We start from the raw sequence: 24123 nt of genomic DNA on the forward strand, positions 1-24123 counted from the left end.
CTATGATTCACAAGGACCGGGTTCCGGTCTACTGAACATCATGCTCCTCTTCATGTTTAGAAAGGATATGTCCAATTGAATTTGCTGAAACAAAAAACACTTGTGCCCTCTCTGAGGCTCGAACTCAGGACCTTCAGATTATGAGACTGACGCGCTGCCTACTGCGCTAAGAAGGCTCTGCTGGAGTATTTTTGGAGAACTTGGTGGAGAACCAGATCTGAGACAACGCTACTCACACAGTCCAGATAGAAATATTAAAATAAAATGCAGCTAGCCCCATTGGTTCTATGGTATTTTGCGATCATATTTCTTTTCTGCGTCAGTAAAGAGGCCAATCCTATGATTCACAAGGACCGGGTTCCGGTCTACTGAACATCATGCTCCACTTCATGTTTAGAAAAAATATGTCCAATTGTATTTGTTGAAACAAAAAACACTTGTGCCCTCTCTGAGGCTCGAACTCAGGACCTACAGATTATGAGACTGACGCGCTGCCTACTGCGCTAAGAAGGCTGCGATTTTATGATTTGTTGATGAAGATTATGTGACACAACTCCACACTCAAAACTCCAGAGAGAGTACGATCCATCTGAAAAGCTTCACTTGAATGTATAGTGTTTTGTACTTCAGATGTCTTCCATTCATCAATCAAGAGTCCCATCCTTCGATGCTTGAATTTTGAGCTAGTTATTTTGATATGCTCCAAAACAGGTAAGATGCCACAAACTTCCAACCCCTCCCTCGCTGGATATATACCTAACTCTTTTCAGCCCTTTTTTCTTACCAGTTTTTAATTCTCCTCTCCCAATGTCCCTTTTGTAAGCAGGTAGCTTTTTTTCCCATTTGCAGAGAGTTTTGCTCCTTTCCTATATATATATGCATGATTAATTATGTGTTTCCACTTCCATCATTTAGTTTGCTTGCGTGCGTTCAGCCGGTTTCGTTATACTCGCTGCTTACATCGCTTATGTCAGGTTTGTATTATGTCACAGTTTGTTATGCTGTTATTTGACATCAGATCTCATGCTGATCTGCTTGCGGCTGGTGACAGGTAGCATGCCACAAAAACAAACCCCAAAATACATCATTATCACACCTGTGAGGCACACGGTTCATGAAGAGAGTGCAAACGCGCCCTCTAGTAACAGAGCAAGGTAACTGCCGGCCAGGTCAAGAAGGGTGGACGGGGCTGGGTTATGCAGATGAACTCCCAGAAGTTCCCAGACTGAACCCAAGAGGATTCCATCCTCCAGAACGCTTTATCCAGCCCATTAAAGCATCCAGCGGGCCACAGGAACATCCAGGAAGGCCAATCCAGGCTTTGCTCCTGAAGGAACTGTAGCTCAAAACCCACCCTCATTTAAAAGTGGCCAGGGTTCCTCCTAGCTTTTTGGTCTATAGAACCTGGCCGTTCGTGGCCCTTCGTGGCCAGTGAGGGAAAGTTGAAAGCTGCATTCCCTGCTGTGTGATTTAAACACAGCCAGGCTCACAAGGGCACTTTTATTATGCCGAAGGAGGGCCTTGCAGACTGTCCATGCCTGAGCCGCAACTGTGCCTGCGTTCCCCAGAGCCTTTCATGGGCACAGGGGCAAGACAATCACCAGAAACAGAAGTGTCGAAATTGGGTGCATCCCCTTGTGCTACCCCTCTTTGCCTCTTTTCGCATTTGCCTTTCATGCAGTCGCCTCACTATTTGGCCGCTAGGCTTGGGTGCCCCACCTGTCTTTTCTAGAGTTTATTTTGTGAGAGACTTTAAACATACTCCAAGGGTCTGCTTGAAGACCTCTCAAGTCCCTCACACAGCCAGAAAATACATTTTGAAATACTTGCTCATTCTCTGAAACTGCCCTCATGTAAACCTGCCCCACTGCATCTAACACCATAAAATGTACCATCCTTATTTCCTGAATCTTTGCTCAAAGACCTACGTTGGCTCTATCAGTATGCGCCCATGCTATCCCAACCAGCAACCTTATCATTTTAAACTGCCCCACCTCTATTCGAAAGAACCTGTTTGTTTGAACTGACCCCTCTTTTCCCCACTGGTTGGCCCCACTTACCTTTTTCTTTCCTCTACAGATTACGGCCTGGGTACCCTGGGCTTATCCGGACCAACTACAGAGCCATAACGCCACTAGGGCGGCTATGGACACTGCACGGAGGCTTATTAATATGAAAAACCATAGCAGGGTTCGTGCGGCATCAACCTTATATGCACAACCATGTTTTGCCATTAGTTCATAGTGCACCTGATGGGCTCTGGAAGGCACAAGGAGAAGGCGTGGGAACACAGGGCCAGAAAGTTTGCACAGGGACTGCTTACATTTGCAAAATACCAAACATTGTACTCATTCTGTCAACGTTTTTGAAAAGTTATTACCTGAAACAGAAGAGGCCTGCCTTCTCTGAGGAAAGAACTCAGGACCTTCAAATTATGAGACTGACGCGCTGCCTACTGCACTAAGCAGGTTCGGCTGGAGTATGTTTGGAGAACCTGGTGGAGAAACAGATCCAAGACCACGCTACTCACAAAGTGCAGATAGAAATATTCAAATAAAATGCAGCTAGCCCCATTGGTTCTATGGTATTTTGCGATCATATTTCTTTTCTGCGTCAGTAAAGAATCCAATCCTGTGATTCACAAGGACCGCGTTGCGGTCTACTGAACATCATGCTCCTCTTCATGTTTAGAAAGGATATGTCCAATTGAATTTGCTGAAACAAAAAACACTTGTGCCCTCTCTGAGGCTCGAACTCAGGACCTTCAGATTATGAGACTGACGCGCTGCCTACTGCGCTTAGAAGGCTCCGTTGGAGGCTCTTTGGATAACCTGGTGGAGAGCATGATTTGAGACCACGCTACTCACAAAGTCCAGATAGAAATATTCAAATAAAACGCAGCTAGCCCCAATTGGTTCTATGGTATTTGGCAATCATATTTCTTTTCTGCGTCAGTAAAGAAGCCAATCCTATGATTCACAAGGACCGGGTTCCGGTCTACTGAACATCATGCTCCTCTTCATGTTTAGAAAGGATATGTCCAATTGAATTTGCTGAAACAAAAAACACTTGTGCCCTCTCTGAGGCTCGAACTCAGGACCTTCAGATTATGAGACTGACGCGCTGCCTACTGCGCTAAGAAGGCTCTGCTGGAGTATTTTTGGAGAACTTGGTGGAGAACCAGATCTGAGACAACGCTACTCACACAGTCCAGATAGAAATATTAAAATAAAATGCAGCTAGCCCCATTGGTTCTATGGTATTTTGCGATCATATTTCTTTTCTGCGTCAGTAAAGAGGCCAATCCTATGATTCACAAGGACCGGGTTCCGGTCTACTGAACATCATGCTCCACTTCATGTTTAGAAAAAATATGTCCAATTGTATTTGTTGAAACAAAAAACACTTGTGCCCTCTCTGAGGCTCGAACTCAGGACCTACAGATTATGAGACTGACGCGCTGCCTACTGCGCTAAGAAGGCTGCGATTTTATGATTTGTTGATGAAGATTATGTGACACAACTCCACACTCAAAACTCCAGAGAGAGTACGATCCATCTGAAAAGCTTCACTTGAATGTATAGTGTTTTGTACTTCAGATGTCTTCCATTCATCAATCAAGAGTCCCATCCTTCGATGCTTGAATTTTGAGCTAGTTATTTTGATATGCTCCAAAACAGGTAAGATGCCACAAACTTCCAACCCCTCCCTCGCTGGATATATACCTAACTCTTTTCAGCCCTTTTTTCTTACCAGTTTTTAATTCTCCTCTCCCAATGTCCCTTTTGTAAGCAGGTAGCTTTTTTTCCCATTTGCAGAGAGTTTTGCTCCTTTCCTATATATATATGCATGATTAATTATGTGTTTCCACTTCCATCATTTAGTTTGCTTGCGTGCGTTCAGCCGGTTTCGTTATACTCGCTGCTTACATCGCTTATGTCAGGTTTGTATTATGTCACAGTTTGTTATGCTGTTATTTGACATCAGATCTCATGCTGATCTGCTTGCGGCTGGTGACAGGTAGCATGCCACAAAAACAAACCCCAAAATACATCATTATCACACCTGTGAGGCACACGGTTCATGAAGAGAGTGCAAACGCGCCCTCTAGTAACAGAGCAAGGTAACTGCCGGCCAGGTCAAGAAGGGTGGACGGGGCTGGGTTATGCAGATGAACTCCCAGAAGTTCCCAGACTGAACCCAAGAGGATTCCATCCTCCAGAACGCTTTATCCAGCCCATTAAAGCATCCAGCGGGCCACAGGAACATCCAGGAAGGCCAATCCAGGCTTTGCTCCTGAAGGAACTGTAGCTCAAAACCCACCCTCATTTAAAAGTGGCCAGGGTTCCTCCTAGCTTTTTGGTCTATAGAACCTGGCCGTTCGTGGCCCTTCGTGGCCAGTGAGGGAAAGTTGAAAGCTGCATTCCCTGCTGTGTGATTTAAACACAGCCAGGCTCACAAGGGCACTTTTATTATGCCGAAGGAGGCCCTTGCAGACTGTCCATGCCTGAGCCGCAACTGTGCCTGCGTTCCCCAGAGCCTTTCATGGGCACAGGGGCAAGACAATCACCAGAAACAGAAGTGTCGAAATTGGGTGCATCCCCTTGTGCTACCCCTCTTTGCCTCTTTTCGCATTTGCCTTTCATGCAGTCGCCTCACTATTTGGCCGCTAGGCTTGGGTGCCCCACCTGTCTTTTCTAGAGTTTATTTTGTGAGAGACTTTAAACATACTCCAAGGGTCTGCTTGAAGACCTCTCAAGTCCCTCACACAGCCAGAAAATACATTTTGAAATACTTGCTCATTCTCTGAAACTGCCCTCATGTAAACCTGCCCCACTGCATCTAACACCATAAAATGTACCATCCTTATTTCCTGAATCTTTGCTCAAAGACCTACGTTGGCTCTATCAGTATGCGCCCATGCTATCCCAACCAGCAACCTTATCATTTTAAACTGCCCCACCTCTATTCGAAAGAACCTGTTTGTTTGAACTGACCCCTCTTTTCCCCACTGGTTGGCCCCACTTACCTTTTTCTTTCCTCTACAGATTACGGCCTGGGTACCCTGGGCTTATCCGGACCAACTACAGAGCCATAACGCCACTAGGGCGGCGATGGACACTGCACGGAGGCTTATTAATATGAAAAACCATAGCAGGGTTCGTGCGGCATCAACCTTATATGCACAACCATGTTTTGCCATTAGTTCATAGTGCACCTGATGGGCTCTGGAAGGCACAAGGAGAAGGCGTGGGAACACAGGGCCAGAAAGTTTGCACAGGGACTGCTTACATTTGCAAAATACCAAACATTGTACTCATTCTGTCAACGTTTTTGAAAAGTTATTACCTGAAACAGAAGAGGCCTGCCTTCTCTGAGGAAAGAACTCAGGACCTTCAAATTATGAGACTGACGCGCTGCCTACTGCACTAAGCAGGTTCGGCTGGAGTATGTTTGGAGAACCTGGTGGAGAAACAGATCCAAGACCACGCTACTCACAAAGTGCAGATAGAAATATTCAAATAAAATGCAGCTAGCCCCATTGGTTCTATGGTATTTTGCGATCATATTTCTTTTCTGCGTCAGTAAAGAATCCAATCCTGTGATTCACAAGGACCGCGTTGCGGTCTACTGAACATCATGCTCCTCTTCATGTTTAGAAAGGATATGTCCAATTGAATTTGCTGAAACAAAAAACACTTGTGCCCTCTCTGAGGCTCGAACTCAGGACCTTCAGATTATGAGACTGACGCGCTGCCTACTGCGCTTAGAAGGCTCCGTTGGAGGCTCTTTGGATAACCTGGTGGAGAGCATGATTTGAGACCACGCTACTCACAAAGTCCAGATAGAAATATTCAAATAAAACGCAGCTAGCCCCAATTGGTTCTATGGTATTTGGCAATCATATTTCTTTTCTGCGTCAGTAAAGAAGCCAATCCTATGATTCACAAGGACCGGGTTCCGGTCTACTGAACATCATGCTCCTCTTCATGTTTAGAAAGGATATGTCCAATTGAATTTGCTGAAACAAAAAACACTTGTGCCCTCTCTGAGGCTCGAACTCAGGACCTTCAGATTATGAGACTGACGCGCTGCCTACTGCGCTAAGAAGGCTCTGCTGGAGTATTTTTGGAGAACTTGGTGGAGAACCAGATCTGAGACAACGCTACTCACACAGTCCAGATAGAAATATTAAAATAAAATGCAGCTAGCCCCATTGGTTCTATGGTATTTTGCGATCATATTTCTTTTCTGCGTCAGTAAAGAGGCCAATCCTATGATTCACAAGGACCGGGTTCCGGTCTACTGAACATCATGCTCCACTTCATGTTTAGAAAAAATATGTCCAATTGTATTTGTTGAAACAAAAAACACTTGTGCCCTCTCTGAGGCTCGAACTCAGGACCTACAGATTATGAGACTGACGCGCTGCCTACTGCGCTAAGAAGGCTGCGATTTTATGATTTGTTGATGAAGATTATGTGACACAACTCCACACTCAAAACTCCAGAGAGAGTACGATCCATCTGAAAAGCTTCACTTGAATGTATAGTGTTTTGTACTTCAGATGTCTTCCATTCATCAATCAAGAGTCCCATCCTTCGATGCTTGAATTTTGAGCTAGTTATTTTGATATGCTCCAAAACAGGTAAGATGCCACAAACTTCCAACCCCTCCCTCGCTGGATATATACCTAACTCTTTTCAGCCCTTTTTTCTTACCAGTTTTTAATTCTCCTCTCCCAATGTCCCTTTTGTAAGCAGGTAGCTTTTTTTCCCATTTGCAGAGAGTTTTGCTCCTTTCCTATATATATATGCATGATTAATTATGTGTTTCCACTTCCATCATTTAGTTTGCTTGCGTGCGTTCAGCCGGTTTCGTTATACTCGCTGCTTACATCGCTTATGTCAGGTTTGTATTATGTCACAGTTTGTTATGCTGTTATTTGACATCAGATCTCATGCTGATCTGCTTGCGGCTGGTGACAGGTAGCATGCCACAAAAACAAACCCCAAAATACATCATTATCACACCTGTGAGGCACACGGTTCATGAAGAGAGTGCAAACGCGCCCTCTAGTAACAGAGCAAGGTAACTGCCGGCCAGGTCAAGAAGGGTGGACGGGGCTGGGTTATGCAGATGAACTCCCAGAAGTTCCCAGACTGAACCCAAGAGGATTCCATCCTCCAGAACGCTTTATCCAGCCCATTAAAGCATCCAGCGGGCCACAGGAACATCCAGGAAGGCCAATCCAGGCTTTGCTCCTGAAGGAACTGTAGCTCAAAACCCACCCTCATTTAAAAGTGGCCAGGGTTCCTCCTAGCTTTTTGGTCTATAGAACCTGGCCGTTCGTGGCCCTTCGTGGCCAGTGAGGGAAAGTTGAAAGCTGCATTCCCTGCTGTGTGATTTAAACACAGCCAGGCTCACAAGGGCACTTTTATTATGCCGAAGGAGGGCCTTGCAGACTGTCCATGCCTGAGCCGCAACTGTGCCTGCGTTCCCCAGAGCCTTTCATGGGCACAGGGGCAAGACAATCACCAGAAACAGAAGTGTCGAAATTGGGTGCATCCCCTTGTGCTACCCCTCTTTGCCTCTTTTCGCATTTGCCTTTCATGCAGTCGCCTCACTATTTGGCCGCTAGGCTTGGGTGCCCCACCTGTCTTTTCTAGAGTTTATTTTGTGAGAGACTTTAAACATACTCCAAGGGTCTGCTTGAAGACCTCTCAAGTCCCTCACACAGCCAGAAAATACATTTTGAAATACTTGCTCATTCTCTGAAACTGCCCTCATGTAAACCTGCCCCACTGCATCTAACACCATAAAATGTACCATCCTTATTTCCTGAATCTTTGCTCAAAGACCTACGTTGGCTCTATCAGTATGCGCCCATGCTATCCCAACCAGCAACCTTATCATTTTAAACTGCCCCACCTCTATTCGAAAGAACCTGTTTGTTTGAACTGACCCCTCTTTTCCCCACTGGTTGGCCCCACTTACCTTTTTCTTTCCTCTACAGATTACGGCCTGGGTACCCTGGGCTTATCCGGACCAACTACAGAGCCATAACGCCACTAGGGCGGCTATGGACACTGCACGGAGGCTTATTAATATGAAAAACCATAGCAGGGTTCGTGCGGCATCAACCTTATATGCACAACCATGTTTTGCCATTAGTTCATAGTGCACCTGATGGGCTCTGGAAGGCACAAGGAGAAGGCGTGGGAACACAGGGCCAGAAAGTTTGCACAGGGACTGCTTACATTTGCAAAATACCAAACATTGTACTCATTCTGTCAACGTTTTTGAAAAGTTATTACCTGAAACAGAAGAGGCCTGCCTTCTCTGAGGAAAGAACTCAGGACCTTCAAATTATGAGACTGACGCGCTGCCTACTGCACTAAGCAGGTTCGGCTGGAGTATGTTTGGAGAACCTGGTGGAGAAACAGATCCAAGACCACGCTACTCACAAAGTGCAGATAGAAATATTCAAATAAAATGCAGCTAGCCCCATTGGTTCTATAGTATTTTGCGATCATATTTCTTTTCTGCGTCAGTAAAGAATCCAATCCTGTGATTCACAAGGACCGCGTTGCGGTCTACTGAACATCATGCTCCTCTTCATGTTTAGAAAGGATATGTCCAATTGAATTTGCTGAAACAAAAAACACTTGTGCCCTCTCTGAGGCTCGAACTCAGGACCTTCAGATTATGAGACTGACGCGCTGCCTACTGCGCTTAGAAGGCTCCGTTGGAGGCTCTTTGGATAACCTGGTGGAGAGCATGATTTGAGACCACGCTACTCACAAAGTCCAGATAGAAATATTCAAATAAAACGCAGCTAGCCCCAATTGGTTCTATGGTATTTGGCAATCATATTTCTTTTCTGCGTCAGTAAAGAAGCCAATCCTATGATTCACAAGGACCGGGTTCCGGTCTACTGAACATCATGCTCCTCTTCATGTTTAGAAAGGATATGTCCAATTGAATTTGCTGAAACAAAAAACACTTGTGCCCTCTCTGAGGCTCGAACTCAGGACCTTCAGATTATGAGACTGACGCGCTGCCTACTGCGCTAAGAAGGCTCTGCTGGAGTATTTTTGGAGAACTTGGTGGAGAACCAGATCTGAGACAACGCTACTCACACAGTCCAGATAGAAATATTAAAATAAAATGCAGCTAGCCCCATTGGTTCTATGGTATTTTGCGATCATATTTCTTTTCTGCGTCAGTAAAGAGGCCAATCCTATGATTCACAAGGACCGGGTTCCGGTCTACTGAACATCATGCTCCACTTCATGTTTAGAAAAAATATGTCCAATTGTATTTGTTGAAACAAAAAACACTTGTGCCCTCTCTGAGGCTCGAACTCAGGACCTACAGATTATGAGACTGACGCGCTGCCTACTGCGCTAAGAAGGCTGCGATTTTATGATTTGTTGATGAAGATTATGTGACACAACTCCACACTCAAAACTCCAGAGAGAGTACGATCCATCTGAAAAGCTTCACTTGAATGTATAGTGTTTTGTACTTCAGATGTCTTCCATTCATCAATCAAGAGTCCCATCCTTCGATGCTTGAATTTTGAGCTAGTTATTTTGATATGCTCCAAAACAGGTAAGATGCCACAAACTTCCAACCCCTCCCTCGCTGGATATATACCTAACTCTTTTCAGCCCTTTTTTCTTACCAGTTTTTAATTCTCCTCTCCCAATGTCCCTTTTGTAAGCAGGTAGCTTTTTTTCCCATTTGCAGAGAGTTTTGCTCCTTTCCTATATATATATGCATGATTAATTATGTGTTTCCACTTCCATCATTTAGTTTGCTTGCGTGCGTTCAGCCGGTTTCGTTATACTCGCTGCTTACATCGCTTATGTCAGGTTTGTATTATGTCACAGTTTGTTATGCTGTTATTTGACATCAGATCTCATGCTGATCTGCTTGCGGCTGGTGACAGGTAGCATGCCACAAAAACAAACCCCAAAATACATCATTATCACACCTGTGAGGCACACGGTTCATGAAGAGAGTGCAAACGCGCCCTCTAGTAACAGAGCAAGGTAACTGCCGGCCAGGTCAAGAAGGGTGGACGGGGCTGGGTTATGCAGATGAACTCCCAGAAGTTCCCAGACTGAACCCAAGAGGATTCCATCCTCCAGAACGCTTTATCCAGCCCATTAAAGCATCCAGCGGGCCACAGGAACATCCAGGAAGGCCAATCCAGGCTTTGCTCCTGAAGGAACTGTAGCTCAAAACCCACCCTCATTTAAAAGTGGCCAGGGTTCCTCCTAGCTTTTTGGTCTATAGAACCTGGCCGTTCGTGGCCCTTCGTGGCCAGTGAGGGAAAGTTGAAAGCTGCATTCCCTGCTGTGTGATTTAAACACAGCCAGGCTCACAAGGGCACTTTTATTATGCCGAAGGAGGCCCTTGCAGACTGTCCATGCCTGAGCCGCAACTGTGCCTGCGTTCCCCAGAGCCTTTCATGGGCACAGGGGCAAGACAATCACCAGAAACAGAAGTGTCGAAATTGGGTGCATCCCCTTGTGCTACCCCTCTTTGCCTCTTTTCGCATTTGCCTTTCATGCAGTCGCCTCACTATTTGGCCGCTAGGCTTGGGTGCCCCACCTGTCTTTTCTAGAGTTTATTTTGTGAGAGACTTTAAACATACTCCAAGGGTCTGCTTGAAGACCTCTCAAGTCCCTCACACAGCCAGAAAATACATTTTGAAATACTTGCTCATTCTCTGAAACTGCCCTCATGTAAACCTGCCCCACTGCATCTAACACCATAAAATGTACCATCCTTATTTCCTGAATCTTTGCTCAAAGACCTACGTTGGCTCTATCAGTATGCGCCCATGCTATCCCAACCAGCAACCTTATCATTTTAAACTGCCCCACCTCTATTCGAAAGAACCTGTTTGTTTGAACTGACCCCTCTTTTCCCCACTGGTTGGCCCCACTTACCTTTTTCTTTCCTCTACAGATTACGGCCTGGGTACCCTGGGCTTATCCGGACCAACTACAGAGCCATAACGCCACTAGGGCGGCGATGGACACTGCACGGAGGCTTATTAATATGAAAAACCATAGCAGGGTTCGTGCGGCATCAACCTTATATGCACAACCATGTTTTGCCATTAGTTCATAGTGCACCTGATGGGCTCTGGAAGGCACAAGGAGAAGGCGTGGGAACACAGGGCCAGAAAGTTTGCACAGGGACTGCTTACATTTGCAAAATACCAAACATTGTACTCATTCTGTCAACGTTTTTGAAAAGTTATTACCTGAAACAGAAGAGGCCTGCCTTCTCTGAGGAAAGAACTCAGGACCTTCAAATTATGAGACTGACGCGCTGCCTACTGCACTAAGCAGGTTCGGCTGGAGTATGTTTGGAGAACCTGGTGGAGAAACAGATCCAAGACCACGCTACTCACAAAGTGCAGATAGAAATATTCAAATAAAATGCAGCTAGCCCCATTGGTTCTATGGTATTTTGCGATCATATTTCTTTTCTGCGTCAGTAAAGAATCCAATCCTGTGATTCACAAGGACCGCGTTGCGGTCTACTGAACATCATGCTCCTCTTCATGTTTAGAAAGGATATGTCCAATTGAATTTGCTGAAACAAAAAACACTTGTGCCCTCTCTGAGGCTCGAACTCAGGACCTTCAGATTATGAGACTGACGCGCTGCCTACTGCGCTTAGAAGGCTCCGTTGGAGGCTCTTTGGATAACCTGGTGGAGAGCATGATTTGAGACCACGCTACTCACAAAGTCCAGATAGAAATATTCAAATAAAACGCAGCTAGCCCCAATTGGTTCTATGGTATTTGGCAATCATATTTCTTTTCTGCGTCAGTAAAGAAGCCAATCCTATGATTCACAAGGACCGGGTTCCGGTCTACTGAACATCATGCTCCTCTTCATGTTTAGAAAGGATATGTCCAATTGAATTTGCTGAAACAAAAAACACTTGTGCCCTCTCTGAGGCTCGAACTCAGGACCTTCAGATTATGAGACTGACGCGCTGCCTACTGCGCTAAGAAGGCTCTGCTGGAGTATTTTTGGAGAACTTGGTGGAGAACCAGATCTGAGACAACGCTACTCACACAGTCCAGATAGAAATATTAAAATAAAATGCAGCTAGCCCCATTGGTTCTATGGTATTTTGCGATCATATTTCTTTTCTGCGTCAGTAAAGAGGCCAATCCTATGATTCACAAGGACCGGGTTCCGGTCTACTGAACATCATGCTCCACTTCATGTTTAGAAAAAATATGTCCAATTGTATTTGTTGAAACAAAAAACACTTGTGCCCTCTCTGAGGCTCGAACTCAGGACCTACAGATTATGAGACTGACGCGCTGCCTACTGCGCTAAGAAGGCTGCGATTTTATGATTTGTTGATGAAGATTATGTGACACAACTCCACACTCAAAACTCCAGAGAGAGTACGATCCATCTGAAAAGCTTCACTTGAATGTATAGTGTTTTGTACTTCAGATGTCTTCCATTCATCAATCAAGAGTCCCATCCTTCGATGCTTGAATTTTGAGCTAGTTATTTTGATATGCTCCAAAACAGGTAAGATGCCACAAACTTCCAACCCCTCCCTCGCTGGATATATACCTAACTCTTTTCAGCCCTTTTTTCTTACCAGTTTTTAATTCTCCTCTCCCAATGTCCCTTTTGTAAGCAGGTAGCTTTTTTTCCCATTTGCAGAGAGTTTTGCTCCTTTCCTATATATATATGCATGATTAATTATGTGTTTCCACTTCCATCATTTAGTTTGCTTGCGTGCGTTCAGCCGGTTTCGTTATACTCGCTGCTTACATCGCTTATGTCAGGTTTGTATTATGTCACAGTTTGTTATGCTGTTATTTGACATCAGATCTCATGCTGATCTGCTTGCGGCTGGTGACAGGTAGCATGCCACAAAAACAAACCCCAAAATACATCATTATCACACCTGTGAGGCACACGGTTCATGAAGAGAGTGCAAACGCGCCCTCTAGTAACAGAGCAAGGTAACTGCCGGCCAGGTCAAGAAGGGTGGACGGGGCTGGGTTATGCAGATGAACTCCCAGAAGTTCCCAGACTGAACCCAAGAGGATTCCATCCTCCAGAACGCTTTATCCAGCCCATTAAAGCATCCAGCGGGCCACAGGAACATCCAGGAAGGCCAATCCAGGCTTTGCTCCTGAAGGAACTGTAGCTCAAAACCCACCCTCATTTAAAAGTGGCCAGGGTTCCTCCTAGCTTTTTGGTCTATAGAACCTGGCCGTTCGTGGCCCTTCGTGGCCAGTGAGGGAAAGTTGAAAGCTGCATTCCCTGCTGTGTGATTTAAACACAGCCAGGCTCACAAGGGCACTTTTATTATGCCGAAGGAGGGCCTTGCAGACTGTCCATGCCTGAGCCGCAACTGTGCCTGCGTTCCCCAGAGCCTTTCATGGGCACAGGGGCAAGACAATCACCAGAAACAGAAGTGTCGAAATTGGGTGCATCCCCTTGTGCTACCCCTCTTTGCCTCTTTTCGCATTTGCCTTTCATGCAGTCGCCTCACTATTTGGCCGCTAGGCTTGGGTGCCCCACCTGTCTTTTCTAGAGTTTATTTTGTGAGAGACTTTAAACATACTCCAAGGGTCTGCTTGAAGACCTCTCAAGTCCCTCACACAGCCAGAAAATACATTTTGAAATACTTGCTCATTCTCTGAAACTGCCCTCATGTAAACCTGCCCCACTGCATCTAACACCATAAAATGTACCATCCTTATTTCCTGAATCTTTGCTCAAAGACCTACGTTGGCTCTATCAGTATGCGCCCATGCTATCCCAACCAGCAACCTTATCATTTTAAACTGCCCCACCTCTATTCGAAAGAACCTGTTTGTTTGAACTGACCCCTCTTTTCCCCACTGGTTGGCCCCACTTACCTTTTTCTTTCCTCTACAGATTACGGCCTGGGTACCCTGGGCTTATCCGGACCAACTACAGAGCCATAACGCCACTAGGGCGGCTATGGACACTGCACGGAGGCTTATTAATATGAAAAACCATAGCAGGGTTCGTGCGGCATCAACCTTATATGCACAACCATGTTTTGCCATTAGTTCATAGTGCACCTGATGGGCTCTGGAAGGCACAAGGAGAAGGCGTGGGAACACAGGGCCAGAAAGTTTGCACAGGGACTGCTTACATTTGCAAAATACCAAACATTGTACTCATTCTGTCAACGTTTTTGAAAAGTTATTACCTGAAACAGAAGAGGCCTGCCTTCTCTGAGGAAAGAACTCAGGACCTTCAAATTATGAGACTGACGCGCTGCCTACTGCACTAAGCAGGTTCGGCTGGAGTATGTTTGGAGAACCTGGTGGAGAAACAGATCCAAGACCACGCTACTCACAAAGTGCAGATAGAAATATTCAAATAAAATGCAGCTAGCCCCATTGGTTCTATGGTATTTTGCGATCATATTTCTTTTCTGCGTCAGTAAAGAATCCAATCCTGTGATTCACAAGGACCGCGTTGCGGTCTACTGAACATCATGCTCCTCTTCATGTTTAGAAAGGATATGTCCAATTGAATTTGCTGAAACAAAAAACACTTGTGCCCTCTCTGAGGCTCGAACTCAGGACCTTCAGATTATGAGACTGACGCGCTGCCTACTGCGCTTAGAAGGCTCCGTTGGAGGCTCTTTGGATAACCTGGTGGAGAGCATGATTTGAGACCACGCTACTCACAATGTCCAGATAGAAATATTCAAATAAAACGCAGCTAGCCCCAATTGGTTCTATGGTATTTGGCAATCATATTTCTTTTCTGCGTCAGTAAAGAAGCCAATCCTATGATTCACAAGGACCGGGTTCCGGTCTACTGAACATCATGCTCCTCTTCATGTTTAGAAAGGATATGTCCAATTGAATTTGCTGAAACAAAAAACACTTGTGCCCTCTCTGAGGCTCGAACTCAGGACCTTCAGATTATGAGACTGACGCGCTGCCTACTGCGCTAAGAAGGCTCTGCTGGAGTATTTTTGGAGAACTTGGTGGAGAACCAGATCTGAGACAACGCTACTCACACAGTCCAGATAGAAATATTAAAATAAAATGCAGCTAGCCCCATTGGTTCTATGGTATTTTGCGATCATATTTCTTTTCTGCGTCAGTAAAGAATCCAATCCTGTGATTCACAAGGACCGCGTTGCGGTCTACTGAACATCATGCTACTCTTCATGTTTAGAAAAAATATGTCCAATTGTATTTGTTGAAACAAAAAACACTTGTGCCCTCTCTGAGGCTCGAACTCAGGACCTACAGATTATGAGACTGACGCGCTGCCTACTGCGCTAAGAAGGCTGCGATTTTATGATTTGTTGATGAAGATTATGTGACACAACTCCACACTCAAAACTCCAGAGAGAGTACGATCCATCTGAAAAGCTTCACTTGAATGTATAGTGTTTTGTACTTCAGATGTCTTCCATTCATCAATCAAGAGTCCCATCCTTCGATGCTTGAATTTTGAGCTAGTTATTTTGATATGCTCCAAAACAGGTAAGATGCCACAAACTTCCAACCCCTCCCTCGCTGGATATATACCTAACTCTTTTCAGCCCTTTTTTCTTACCAGTTTTTAATTCTCCTCTCCCAATGTCCCTTTTGTAAGCAGGTAGCTTTTTTTCCCATTTGCAGAGAGTTTTGCTCCTTTCCTATATATATATGCATGATTAATTATGTGTTTCCACTTCCATCATTTAGTTTGCTTGCGTGCGTTCAGCCGGTTTCGTTATACTCGCTGCTTACATCGCTTATGTCAGGTTTGTATTATGTCACAGTTTGTTATGCTGTTATTTGACATCAGATCTCATGCTGATCTGCTTGCGGCTGGTGACAGGTAGCATGCCACAAAAACAAACCCCAAAATACATCATTATCACACCTGTGAGGCACACGGTTCATGAAGAGAGTGCAAACGCGCCCTCTAGTAACAGAGCAAGGTAACTGCCGGCCAGGTCAAGAAGGGTGGACGGGGCTGGGTTATGCAGATGAACTCCCAGAAGTTCCCAGACTGAACCCAAGAGGATTCCATCCTCCAGAACGCTTTATCCAGCCCATTAAAGCATCCAGCGGGCCACAGGAACATCCAGGAAGGCCAATCCAGGCTTTGCTCCTGAAGGAACTGTAGCTCAAAACCCACCCTCATTTAAAAGTGGCCAGGGTTCCTCCTAGCTTTTTGGTCTATAGAACCTGGCCGTTCGTGGCCCTTCGTGGCCAGTGAGGGAAAGTTGAAAGCTGCATTCCCTGCTGTGTGATTTAAACACAGCCAGGCTCACAAGGGCACTTTTATTATGCCGAAGGAGGGCCTTGCAGACTGTCCATGCCTGAGCCGCAACTGTGCCTGCGTTCCCCAGAGCCTTTCATGGGCACAGGGGCAAGACAATCACCAGAAACAGAAGTGTCGAAATTGGGTGCATCCCCTTGTGCTACCCCTCTTTGCCTCTTTTCGCATTTGCCTTTCATGCAGTCGCCTCACTATTTGGCCGCTAGGCTTGGGTGCCCCACCTGTCTTTTCTAGAGTTTATTTTGTGAGAGACTTTAAACATACTCCAAGGGTCTGCTTGAAGACCTCTCAAGTCCCTCACACAGCCAGAAAATACATTTTGAAATACTTGCTCATTCTCTGAAACTGCCCTCATGTAAACCTGCCCCACTGCATCTAACACCATAAAATGTACCATCCTTATTTCCTGAATCTTTGCTCAAAGACCTACGTTGGCTCTATCAGTATGCGCCCATGCTATCCCAACCAGCAACCTTATCATTTTAAACTGCCCCACCTCTATTCGAAAGAACCTGTTTGTTTGAACTGACCCCTCTTTTCCCCACTGGTTGGCCCCACTTACCTTTTTCTTTCCTCTACAGATTACGGCCTGGGTACCCTGGGCTTATCCGGACCAACTACAGAGCCATAACGCCACTAGGGCGGCGATGGACACTGCACGGAGGCTTATTAATATGAAAAACCATAGCAGGGTTCGTGCGGCATCAACCTTATATGCACAACCATGTTTTGCCATTAGTTCATAGTGCACCTGATGGGCTCTGGAAGGCACAAGGAGAAGGCGTGGGAACACAGGGCCAGAAAGTTTGCACAGGGACTGCTTACATTTGCAAAATACCAAACATTGTACTCATTCTGTCAACGTTTTTGAAAAGTTATTACCTGAAACATAAGAGGCCTGCCTTCTCTGAGGAAAGAACTCAGGACCTTCAAATTATGAGACTGACGCGCTGCCTACTGCACTAAGCAGGTTCGGCTGGAGTATGTTTGGAGAACCTGGTGGAGAAACAGATCCAAGACCACGCTACTCACAAAGTGCAGATAGAAATATTCAAATAAAATGCAGCTAGCCCCATTGGTTCTATGGTATTTTGCGATCATATTTCTTTTCTGCGTCAGTAAAGAATCCAATCCTGTGATTCACAAGGACCGCGTTGCGGTCTACTGAACATCATGCTCCTCTTCATGTTTAGAAAGGATATGTCCAATTGAATTTGCTGAAACAAAAAACACTTGTGCCCTCTCTGAGGCTCGAACTCAGGACCTTCAGATTATGAGACTGACGCGCTGCCTACTGCGCTAAGAAGGCTCTGCTGGAGTATTTTTGGAGAACTTGGTGGAGGACCAGATCTGAGACAACGCTACTCACACAGTCCAGATAGAAATATTAAAATAAAATGCAGCTAGCCCCATTGGTTCTATGGTATTTTGCGATCATATTTCTTTTCTGCGTCAGTAAAGAATCCAATCCTCTGATTCACAAGGACCGCGTTGCGGTCTACTGAACATCATGCTACTCTTCATGTTTAGAAAGGATATGTCCAATTGAATTTGCTGAAACAAAAAACACTTGTGCCCTCTCTGAGGCTCGAACTCAGGACCTTCAGATTATGAGACTGACGCGCTGCCTACTGCGCTAAGAAGGCTCTGCTGGAGTATTTTTGGAGAACTTGGTGGAGAACCAGATCTGAGACAACGCTACTCACACAGTCCAGATAGAAATATTAAAATAAAATGCAGCTAGCCCCATTGGTTCTATGGTATTTTGCGATCATATTTCTTTTCTGCGTCAGTAAAGAATCCAATCCTGTGATTCACAAGGACCGCGTTGCGGTCTACTGAACATCATGCTCCTCTTCATGTTTAGAAAAAATATGTCCAATTGTATTTGTTGAAACAAAAAACACTTGTGCCCTCTCTGAGGCTCGAACTCAGGACCTTCAGATTATGAGACTGACGCGCTGCCTACTGCGCTAAGAAGGCTGCGATTTTATGATTTGTTGATGAAGATTATGTGACACAACTCCACACTCAAAACTCCAGAGAGAATACGATCCATCTGAAAAGCTTCACTTGAATGTATAGTGTTTTGTACTTCAGATGTCTTCCATTCATCAATCAAGAGTCCCATCCTTCGATGCTTGAATTTTGAGCTAGTTATTTTGATATGCTCCAAAACAGGTAAGATGCCACAAACTTCCAACCCCTCCCTCGCTGGATATATACCTAACTCTTTTCAGCCCTTTTTTCTTACCAGTTTTTAATTCTCCTCCCCCAAAGTCCCTTTTGTAAGCAGGTCGCTTTTTTTCCCATTTGCAGAGAGTTTTGCTCCTTTCCTATATATATATGCATGATTAATTATGTGTTTCCACTTCCATCATTTAGTTTTCTTGTGTGCGTTCAGCCGGTTTCGTTATACTCGCTGCTTACATCGCTTATGTCAGGTTTGTATTATGTCACAGTTTGTTATGCTGTTATTTGACATCAGATCTCATGCTGATCTGCTTGCGGCTGGTGACAGGTAGCATGCCACAAAAACAAACCCCAAACTACATCATTATCACACCTGTGAGGCACACGGTTCATGAAGAGAGTCCAAACGCGCCCTCTAGTAACAGAGCAAGGTAACTGCCGGCCAGGTCAAGAAGGGTGGACGGGGCTGGGTTATGCAGATGAACTCCCAGAAGTTCCCAGACTGAACCCAAGAGGATTCCATCCTCCAGAACGCTTTATCCAGCCCATTAAAGCATCCAGCGGGCCACAGGAACATCCAGGAAGGCCAATCCAGGCTTTGCTCCTGAAGGAACTGTAGTTCAAAACCCACCCTCATTTAAAAGTGGCCAGGGTTCCTCCTAGCTTTTTGGTCTATAGAACCTGGCCGTTCGTGGCCGTTCGTGGCCAGTGAGGGAAAGTTGAAAGCTGCATTCCCTGCTGTGTGATTTAAACACAGCCAGGCTCACAAGGGCACTTTTATTATGCCGAAGGAGGGCCTTGCAGACTGTCCATGCCTGAGCCGCAACTGTGCCTGCGTTCCCCAGAGCCTTTCGTGGGCACAGGGGCAAGACAATCACCAGAAACAGAAGTGTCGAAATTGGCTGCATCCCCTTGTGCTACCCCTCTTTGCCTCTTTTCGCATTTGCCTTTCATGCAGTCGCCTCACTATTTGGCCGCTAGGCTTGGGTGCCCCACCTGTCTTTTCTAGAGTTTATTTTGTGAGAGACTTTAAACATACTCCAAGGGTCTGCTTGAAGACCTCTCAAGTCCCTCACACAGCCAGAAAATACATTTTGAAATACTTGCTCATTCTCTGAAACTGCCCTCATGTAAACCTGCCCCACTGCATCTAACACCATAAAATGTACCATCCTTATTTCCTGAATCTTTGCTCAAAGACCTACGTTGGCTCTATCAGTATGCGCCCATGCTATCCCAACCAGCAACCTTATCATTTTAAACTGCCCCACCTCTATTCGAAAGAACCTGTTTGTTTGAACTGACCCCTCTTTTCCCCACTGGTTGGCCCCACTTACCTTTTTCTTTCCTTTACAGATTACGGCCTGGGTACCCTGGGCTTATCCGGACCAACTACAGAGCCATAACGCCACTAGGGCGGCGATGGACACTGCACGGAGGCTTATTAATATGAAAAACCATAGCAGGGTGCGTGCGGCATCAACCTTATATGCACAACCATGTTTTGCCATTAGTTCATAGTGCACCTGATGGGCTCTGGAAGGCACAAGGAGAAGGCGTGGGAACACAGGGCCAGAAAGTTTGCACAGGGACTGCTTACATTTGCAAAATACCAAACATTGTACTCATTCTGTCAACGTTTTTGAAAAGTTATTACCTGAAACATAAGAGGCCTGCCTTCTCTGAGGAAAGAACTCAGGACCTTCAAATTATGAGACTGACGCGCTGCCTACTGCACTAAGCAGGTTCGGCTGGAGTATGTTTGGAGAACCTGGTGGAGAAACAGATCCAAGACCACGCTACTCACAAAGTGCAGATAGAAATATTCAAATAAAATGCAGCTAGCCCCATTGGTTCTATGGTATTTTGCGATCATATTTCTTTTCTGCGTCAGTAAAGAATCCAATCCTGTGATTCACAAGGACCGCGTTGCGGTCTACTGAACATCATGCTCCTCTTCATGTTTAGAAAGGATATGTCCAATTGAATTTGCTGAAACAAAAAACACTTGTGCCCTCTCTGAGGCTCGAACTCAGGACCTTCAGATTATGAGACTGACGCGCTGCCTACTGCGCTTAGAAGGCTCCGTTGGAGGCTCTTTGGATAACCTGGTGGAGAGCATGATTTGAGACCACGCTACTCACAATGTCCAGATAGAAATATTCAAATAAAACGCAGCTAGCCCCAATTGGTTCTATGGTATTTGGCAATCATATTTCTTTTCTGCGTCAGTAAAGAAGCCAATCCTATGATTCACAAGGACCGGGTTCCGGTCTACTGAACATCATGCTCCTCTTCATGTTTAGAAAGGATATGTCCAATTGAATTTGCTGAAACAAAAAACACTTGTGCCCTCTCTGAGGCTCGAACTCAGGACCTTCAGATTATGAGACTGACGCGCTGCCTACTGCGCTAAGAAGGCTCTGCTGGAGTATTTTTGGAGAACTTGGTGGAGAACCAGATCTGAGACAACGCTACTCACACAGTCCAGATAGAAATATTAAAATAAAATGCAGCTAGCCCCATTGGTTCTATGGTATTTTGCGATCATATTTCTTTTCTGCGTCAGTAAAGAATCCAATCCTGTGATTCACAAGGACCGCGTTGCGGTCTACTGAACATCATGCTACTCTTCATGTTTAGAAAAAATATGTCCAATTGTATTTGTTGAAACAAAAAACACTTGTGCCCTCTCTGAGGCTCGAACTCAGGACCTACAGATTATGAGACTGACGCGCTGCCTACTGCGCTAAGAAGGCTGCGATTTTATGATTTGTTGATGAAGATTATGTGACACAACTCCACACTCAAAACTCCAGAGAGAGTACGATCCATCTGAAAAGCTTCACTTGAATGTATAGTGTTTTGTACTTCAGATGTCTTCCATTCATCAATCAAGAGTCCCATCCTTCGATGCTTGAATTTTGAGCTAGTTATTTTGATATGCTCCAAAACAGGTAAGATGCCACAAACTTCCAACCCCTCCCTCGCTGGATATATACCTAACTCTTTTCAGCCCTTTTTTCTTACCAGTTTTTAATTCTCCTCTCCCAATGTCCCTTTTGTAAGCAGGTAGCTTTTTTTCCCATTTGCAGAGAGTTTTGCTCCTTTCCTATATATATATGCATGATTAATTATGTGTTTCCACTTCCATCATTTAGTTTGCTTGCGTGCGTTCAGCCGGTTTCGTTATACTCGCTGCTTACATCGCTTATGTCAGGTTTGTATTATGTCACAGTTTGTTATGCTGTTATTTGACATCAGATCTCATGCTGATCTGCTTGCGGCTGGTGACAGGTAGCATGCCACAAAAACAAACCCCAAAATACATCATTATCACACCTGTGAGGCACACGGTTCATGAAGAGAGTGCAAACGCGCCCTCTAGTAACAGAGCAAGGTAACTGCCGGCCAGGTCAAGAAGGGTGGACGGGGCTGGGTTATGCAGATGAACTCCCAGAAGTTCCCAGACTGAACCCAAGAGGATTCCATCCTCCAGAACGCTTTATCCAGCCCATTAAAGCATCCAGCGGGCCACAGGAACATCCAGGAAGGCCAATCCAGGCTTTGCTCCTGAAGGAACTGTAGCTCAAAACCCACCCTCATTTAAAAGTGGCCAGGGTTCCTCCTAGCTTTTTGGTCTATAGAACCTGGCCGTTCGTGGCCCTTCGTGGCCAGTGAGGGAAAGTTGAAAGCTGCATTCCCTGCTGTGTGATTTAAACACAGCCAGGCTCACAAGGGCACTTTTATTATGCCGAAGGAGGGCCTTGCAGACTGTCCATGCCTGAGCCGCAACTGTGCCTGCGTTCCCCAGAGCCTTTCATGGGCACAGGGGCAAGACAATCACCAGAAACAGAAGTGTCGAAATTGGGTGCATCCCCTTGTGCTACCCCTCTTTGCCTCTTTTCGCATTTGCCTTTCATGCAGTCGCCTCACTATTTGGCCGCTAGGCTTGGGTGCCCCACCTGTCTTTTCTAGAGTTTATTTTGTGAGAGACTTTAAACATACTCCAAGGGTCTGCTTGAAGACCTCTCAAGTCCCTCACACAGCCAGAAAATACATTTTGAAATACTTGCTCATTCTCTGAAACTGCCCTCATGTAAACCTGCCCCACTGCATCTAACACCATAAAATGTACCATCCTTATTTCCTGAATCTTTGCTCAAAGACCTACGTTGGCTCTATCAGTATGCGCCCATGCTATCCCAACCAGCAACCTTATCATTTTAAACTGCCCCACCTCTATTCGAAAGAACCTGTTTGTTTGAACTGACCCCTCTTTTCCCCACTGGTTGGCCCCACTTACCTTTTTCTTTCCTCTACAGATTACGGCCTGGGTACCCTGGGCTTATCCGGACCAACTACAGAGCCATAACGCCACTAGGGCGGCGATGGACACTGCACGGAGGCTTATTAATATGAAAAACCATAGCAGGGTTCGTGCGGCATCAACCTTATATGCACAACCATGTTTTGCCATTAGTTCATAGTGCACCTGATGGGCTCTGGAAGGCACAAGGAGAAGGCGTGGGAACACAGGGCCAGAAAGTTTGCACAGGGACTGCTTACATTTGCAAAATACCAAACATTGTACTCATTCTGTCAACGTTTTTGAAAAGTTATTACCTGAAACATAAGAGGCCTGCCTTCTCTGAGGAAAGAACTCAGGACCTTCAAATTATGAGACTGACGCGCTGCCTACTGCACTAAGCAGGTTCGGCTGGAGTATGTTTGGAGAACCTGGTGGAGAAACAGATCCAAGACCACGCTACTCACAAAGTGCAGATAGAAATATTCAAATAAAATGCAGCTAGCCCCATTGGTTCTATGGTATTTTGCGATCATATTTCTTTTCTGCGTCAGTAAAGAATCCAATCCTGTGATTCACAAGGACCGCGTTGCGGTCTACTGAACATCATGCTCCTCTTCATGTTTAGAAAGGATATGTCCAATTGAATTTGCTGAAACAAAAAACACTTGTGCCCTCTCTGAGGCTCGAACTCAGGACCTTCAGATTATGAGACTGACGCGCTGCCTACTGCGCTAAGAAGGCTCTGCTGGAGTATTTTTGGAGAACTTGGTGGAGGACCAGATCTGAGACAACGCTACTCACACAGTCCAGATAGAAATATTAAAATAAAATGCAGCTAGCCCCATTGGTTCTATGGTATTTTGCGATCATATTTCTTTTCTGCGTCAGTAAAGAATCCAATCCTCTGATTCACAAGGACCGCGTTGCGGTCTACTGAACATCATGCTACTCTTCATGTTTAGAAAGGATATGTCCAATTGAATTTGCTGAAACAAAAAACACTTGTGCCCTCTCTGAGGCTCGAACTCAGGACCTTCAGATTATGAGACTGACGCGCTGCCTACTGCGCTAAGAAGGCTCTGCTGGAGTATTTTTGGAGAACTTGGTGGAGAACCAGATCTGAGACAACGCTACTCACACAGTCCAGATAGAAATATTAAAATAAAATGCAGCTAGCCCCATTGGTTCTATGGTATTTTGCGATCATATTTCTTTTCTGCGTCAGTAAAGAATCCAATCCTGTGATTCACAAGGACCGCGTTGCGGTCTACTGAA

General features: G+C 45.4%; 25 non-coding genes across 25 annotated transcripts; all 25 read right to left on the reverse strand.

The window, feature by feature from the left end:
* Positions 1 to 103: 103 nt before the first annotated feature.
* Positions 104 to 176, reverse strand: TRNAM-CAU (transfer RNA methionine (anticodon CAU)). Its single transcript has one exon. It is a non-coding gene; the product is annotated as a tRNA-Met (tRNA).
* Positions 177 to 440: 264 nt separating this feature from the next.
* On the reverse strand, positions 441 to 513 carry TRNAM-CAU (transfer RNA methionine (anticodon CAU)). The gene has a single exon. It is a non-coding gene; the product is annotated as a tRNA-Met (tRNA).
* A 2221-nt stretch (positions 514 to 2734) lies between these two features.
* TRNAM-CAU (transfer RNA methionine (anticodon CAU)) lies at positions 2735 to 2807 on the reverse strand. Its single transcript has one exon. It is a non-coding gene; the product is annotated as a tRNA-Met (tRNA).
* A 265-nt stretch (positions 2808 to 3072) lies between these two features.
* On the reverse strand, positions 3073 to 3145 carry TRNAM-CAU (transfer RNA methionine (anticodon CAU)). The gene has a single exon. It is a non-coding gene; the product is annotated as a tRNA-Met (tRNA).
* Positions 3146 to 3409: 264 nt separating this feature from the next.
* On the reverse strand, positions 3410 to 3482 carry TRNAM-CAU (transfer RNA methionine (anticodon CAU)). Its single transcript has one exon. It is a non-coding gene; the product is annotated as a tRNA-Met (tRNA).
* A 2221-nt stretch (positions 3483 to 5703) lies between these two features.
* On the reverse strand, positions 5704 to 5776 carry TRNAM-CAU (transfer RNA methionine (anticodon CAU)). Its single transcript has one exon. It is a non-coding gene; the product is annotated as a tRNA-Met (tRNA).
* Positions 5777 to 6041: 265 nt separating this feature from the next.
* Positions 6042 to 6114, reverse strand: TRNAM-CAU (transfer RNA methionine (anticodon CAU)). Its single transcript has one exon. It is a non-coding gene; the product is annotated as a tRNA-Met (tRNA).
* Positions 6115 to 6378: 264 nt separating this feature from the next.
* On the reverse strand, positions 6379 to 6451 carry TRNAM-CAU (transfer RNA methionine (anticodon CAU)). The gene has a single exon. It is a non-coding gene; the product is annotated as a tRNA-Met (tRNA).
* A 2221-nt stretch (positions 6452 to 8672) lies between these two features.
* Positions 8673 to 8745, reverse strand: TRNAM-CAU (transfer RNA methionine (anticodon CAU)). Its single transcript has one exon. It is a non-coding gene; the product is annotated as a tRNA-Met (tRNA).
* A 265-nt stretch (positions 8746 to 9010) lies between these two features.
* Positions 9011 to 9083, reverse strand: TRNAM-CAU (transfer RNA methionine (anticodon CAU)). The gene has a single exon. It is a non-coding gene; the product is annotated as a tRNA-Met (tRNA).
* A 264-nt stretch (positions 9084 to 9347) lies between these two features.
* Positions 9348 to 9420, reverse strand: TRNAM-CAU (transfer RNA methionine (anticodon CAU)). The gene has a single exon. It is a non-coding gene; the product is annotated as a tRNA-Met (tRNA).
* Positions 9421 to 11641: 2221 nt separating this feature from the next.
* TRNAM-CAU (transfer RNA methionine (anticodon CAU)) lies at positions 11642 to 11714 on the reverse strand. Its single transcript has one exon. It is a non-coding gene; the product is annotated as a tRNA-Met (tRNA).
* A 265-nt stretch (positions 11715 to 11979) lies between these two features.
* Positions 11980 to 12052, reverse strand: TRNAM-CAU (transfer RNA methionine (anticodon CAU)). The gene has a single exon. It is a non-coding gene; the product is annotated as a tRNA-Met (tRNA).
* Positions 12053 to 12316: 264 nt separating this feature from the next.
* TRNAM-CAU (transfer RNA methionine (anticodon CAU)) lies at positions 12317 to 12389 on the reverse strand. The gene has a single exon. It is a non-coding gene; the product is annotated as a tRNA-Met (tRNA).
* Positions 12390 to 14610: 2221 nt separating this feature from the next.
* Positions 14611 to 14683, reverse strand: TRNAM-CAU (transfer RNA methionine (anticodon CAU)). The gene has a single exon. It is a non-coding gene; the product is annotated as a tRNA-Met (tRNA).
* Positions 14684 to 14948: 265 nt separating this feature from the next.
* On the reverse strand, positions 14949 to 15021 carry TRNAM-CAU (transfer RNA methionine (anticodon CAU)). The gene has a single exon. It is a non-coding gene; the product is annotated as a tRNA-Met (tRNA).
* Positions 15022 to 15285: 264 nt separating this feature from the next.
* TRNAM-CAU (transfer RNA methionine (anticodon CAU)) lies at positions 15286 to 15358 on the reverse strand. Its single transcript has one exon. It is a non-coding gene; the product is annotated as a tRNA-Met (tRNA).
* Positions 15359 to 17579: 2221 nt separating this feature from the next.
* TRNAM-CAU (transfer RNA methionine (anticodon CAU)) lies at positions 17580 to 17652 on the reverse strand. Its single transcript has one exon. It is a non-coding gene; the product is annotated as a tRNA-Met (tRNA).
* A 264-nt stretch (positions 17653 to 17916) lies between these two features.
* On the reverse strand, positions 17917 to 17989 carry TRNAM-CAU (transfer RNA methionine (anticodon CAU)). Its single transcript has one exon. It is a non-coding gene; the product is annotated as a tRNA-Met (tRNA).
* Positions 17990 to 18253: 264 nt separating this feature from the next.
* Positions 18254 to 18326, reverse strand: TRNAM-CAU (transfer RNA methionine (anticodon CAU)). Its single transcript has one exon. It is a non-coding gene; the product is annotated as a tRNA-Met (tRNA).
* A 2221-nt stretch (positions 18327 to 20547) lies between these two features.
* TRNAM-CAU (transfer RNA methionine (anticodon CAU)) lies at positions 20548 to 20620 on the reverse strand. Its single transcript has one exon. It is a non-coding gene; the product is annotated as a tRNA-Met (tRNA).
* A 265-nt stretch (positions 20621 to 20885) lies between these two features.
* Positions 20886 to 20958, reverse strand: TRNAM-CAU (transfer RNA methionine (anticodon CAU)). Its single transcript has one exon. It is a non-coding gene; the product is annotated as a tRNA-Met (tRNA).
* A 264-nt stretch (positions 20959 to 21222) lies between these two features.
* TRNAM-CAU (transfer RNA methionine (anticodon CAU)) lies at positions 21223 to 21295 on the reverse strand. Its single transcript has one exon. It is a non-coding gene; the product is annotated as a tRNA-Met (tRNA).
* A 2221-nt stretch (positions 21296 to 23516) lies between these two features.
* On the reverse strand, positions 23517 to 23589 carry TRNAM-CAU (transfer RNA methionine (anticodon CAU)). Its single transcript has one exon. It is a non-coding gene; the product is annotated as a tRNA-Met (tRNA).
* Positions 23590 to 23853: 264 nt separating this feature from the next.
* TRNAM-CAU (transfer RNA methionine (anticodon CAU)) lies at positions 23854 to 23926 on the reverse strand. The gene has a single exon. It is a non-coding gene; the product is annotated as a tRNA-Met (tRNA).
* Positions 23927 to 24123: the final 197 nt, after the last annotated feature.

The sequence above is a fragment of the Ambystoma mexicanum genome, chromosome 4p (genome assembly GCF_040938575.1).
Source record: "Ambystoma mexicanum isolate Mex_15411 chromosome 4p, UKY_AmexF1_1, whole genome shotgun sequence".
Classification (NCBI taxonomy): domain Eukaryota; kingdom Metazoa; phylum Chordata; class Amphibia; order Caudata; family Ambystomatidae; genus Ambystoma; species Ambystoma mexicanum.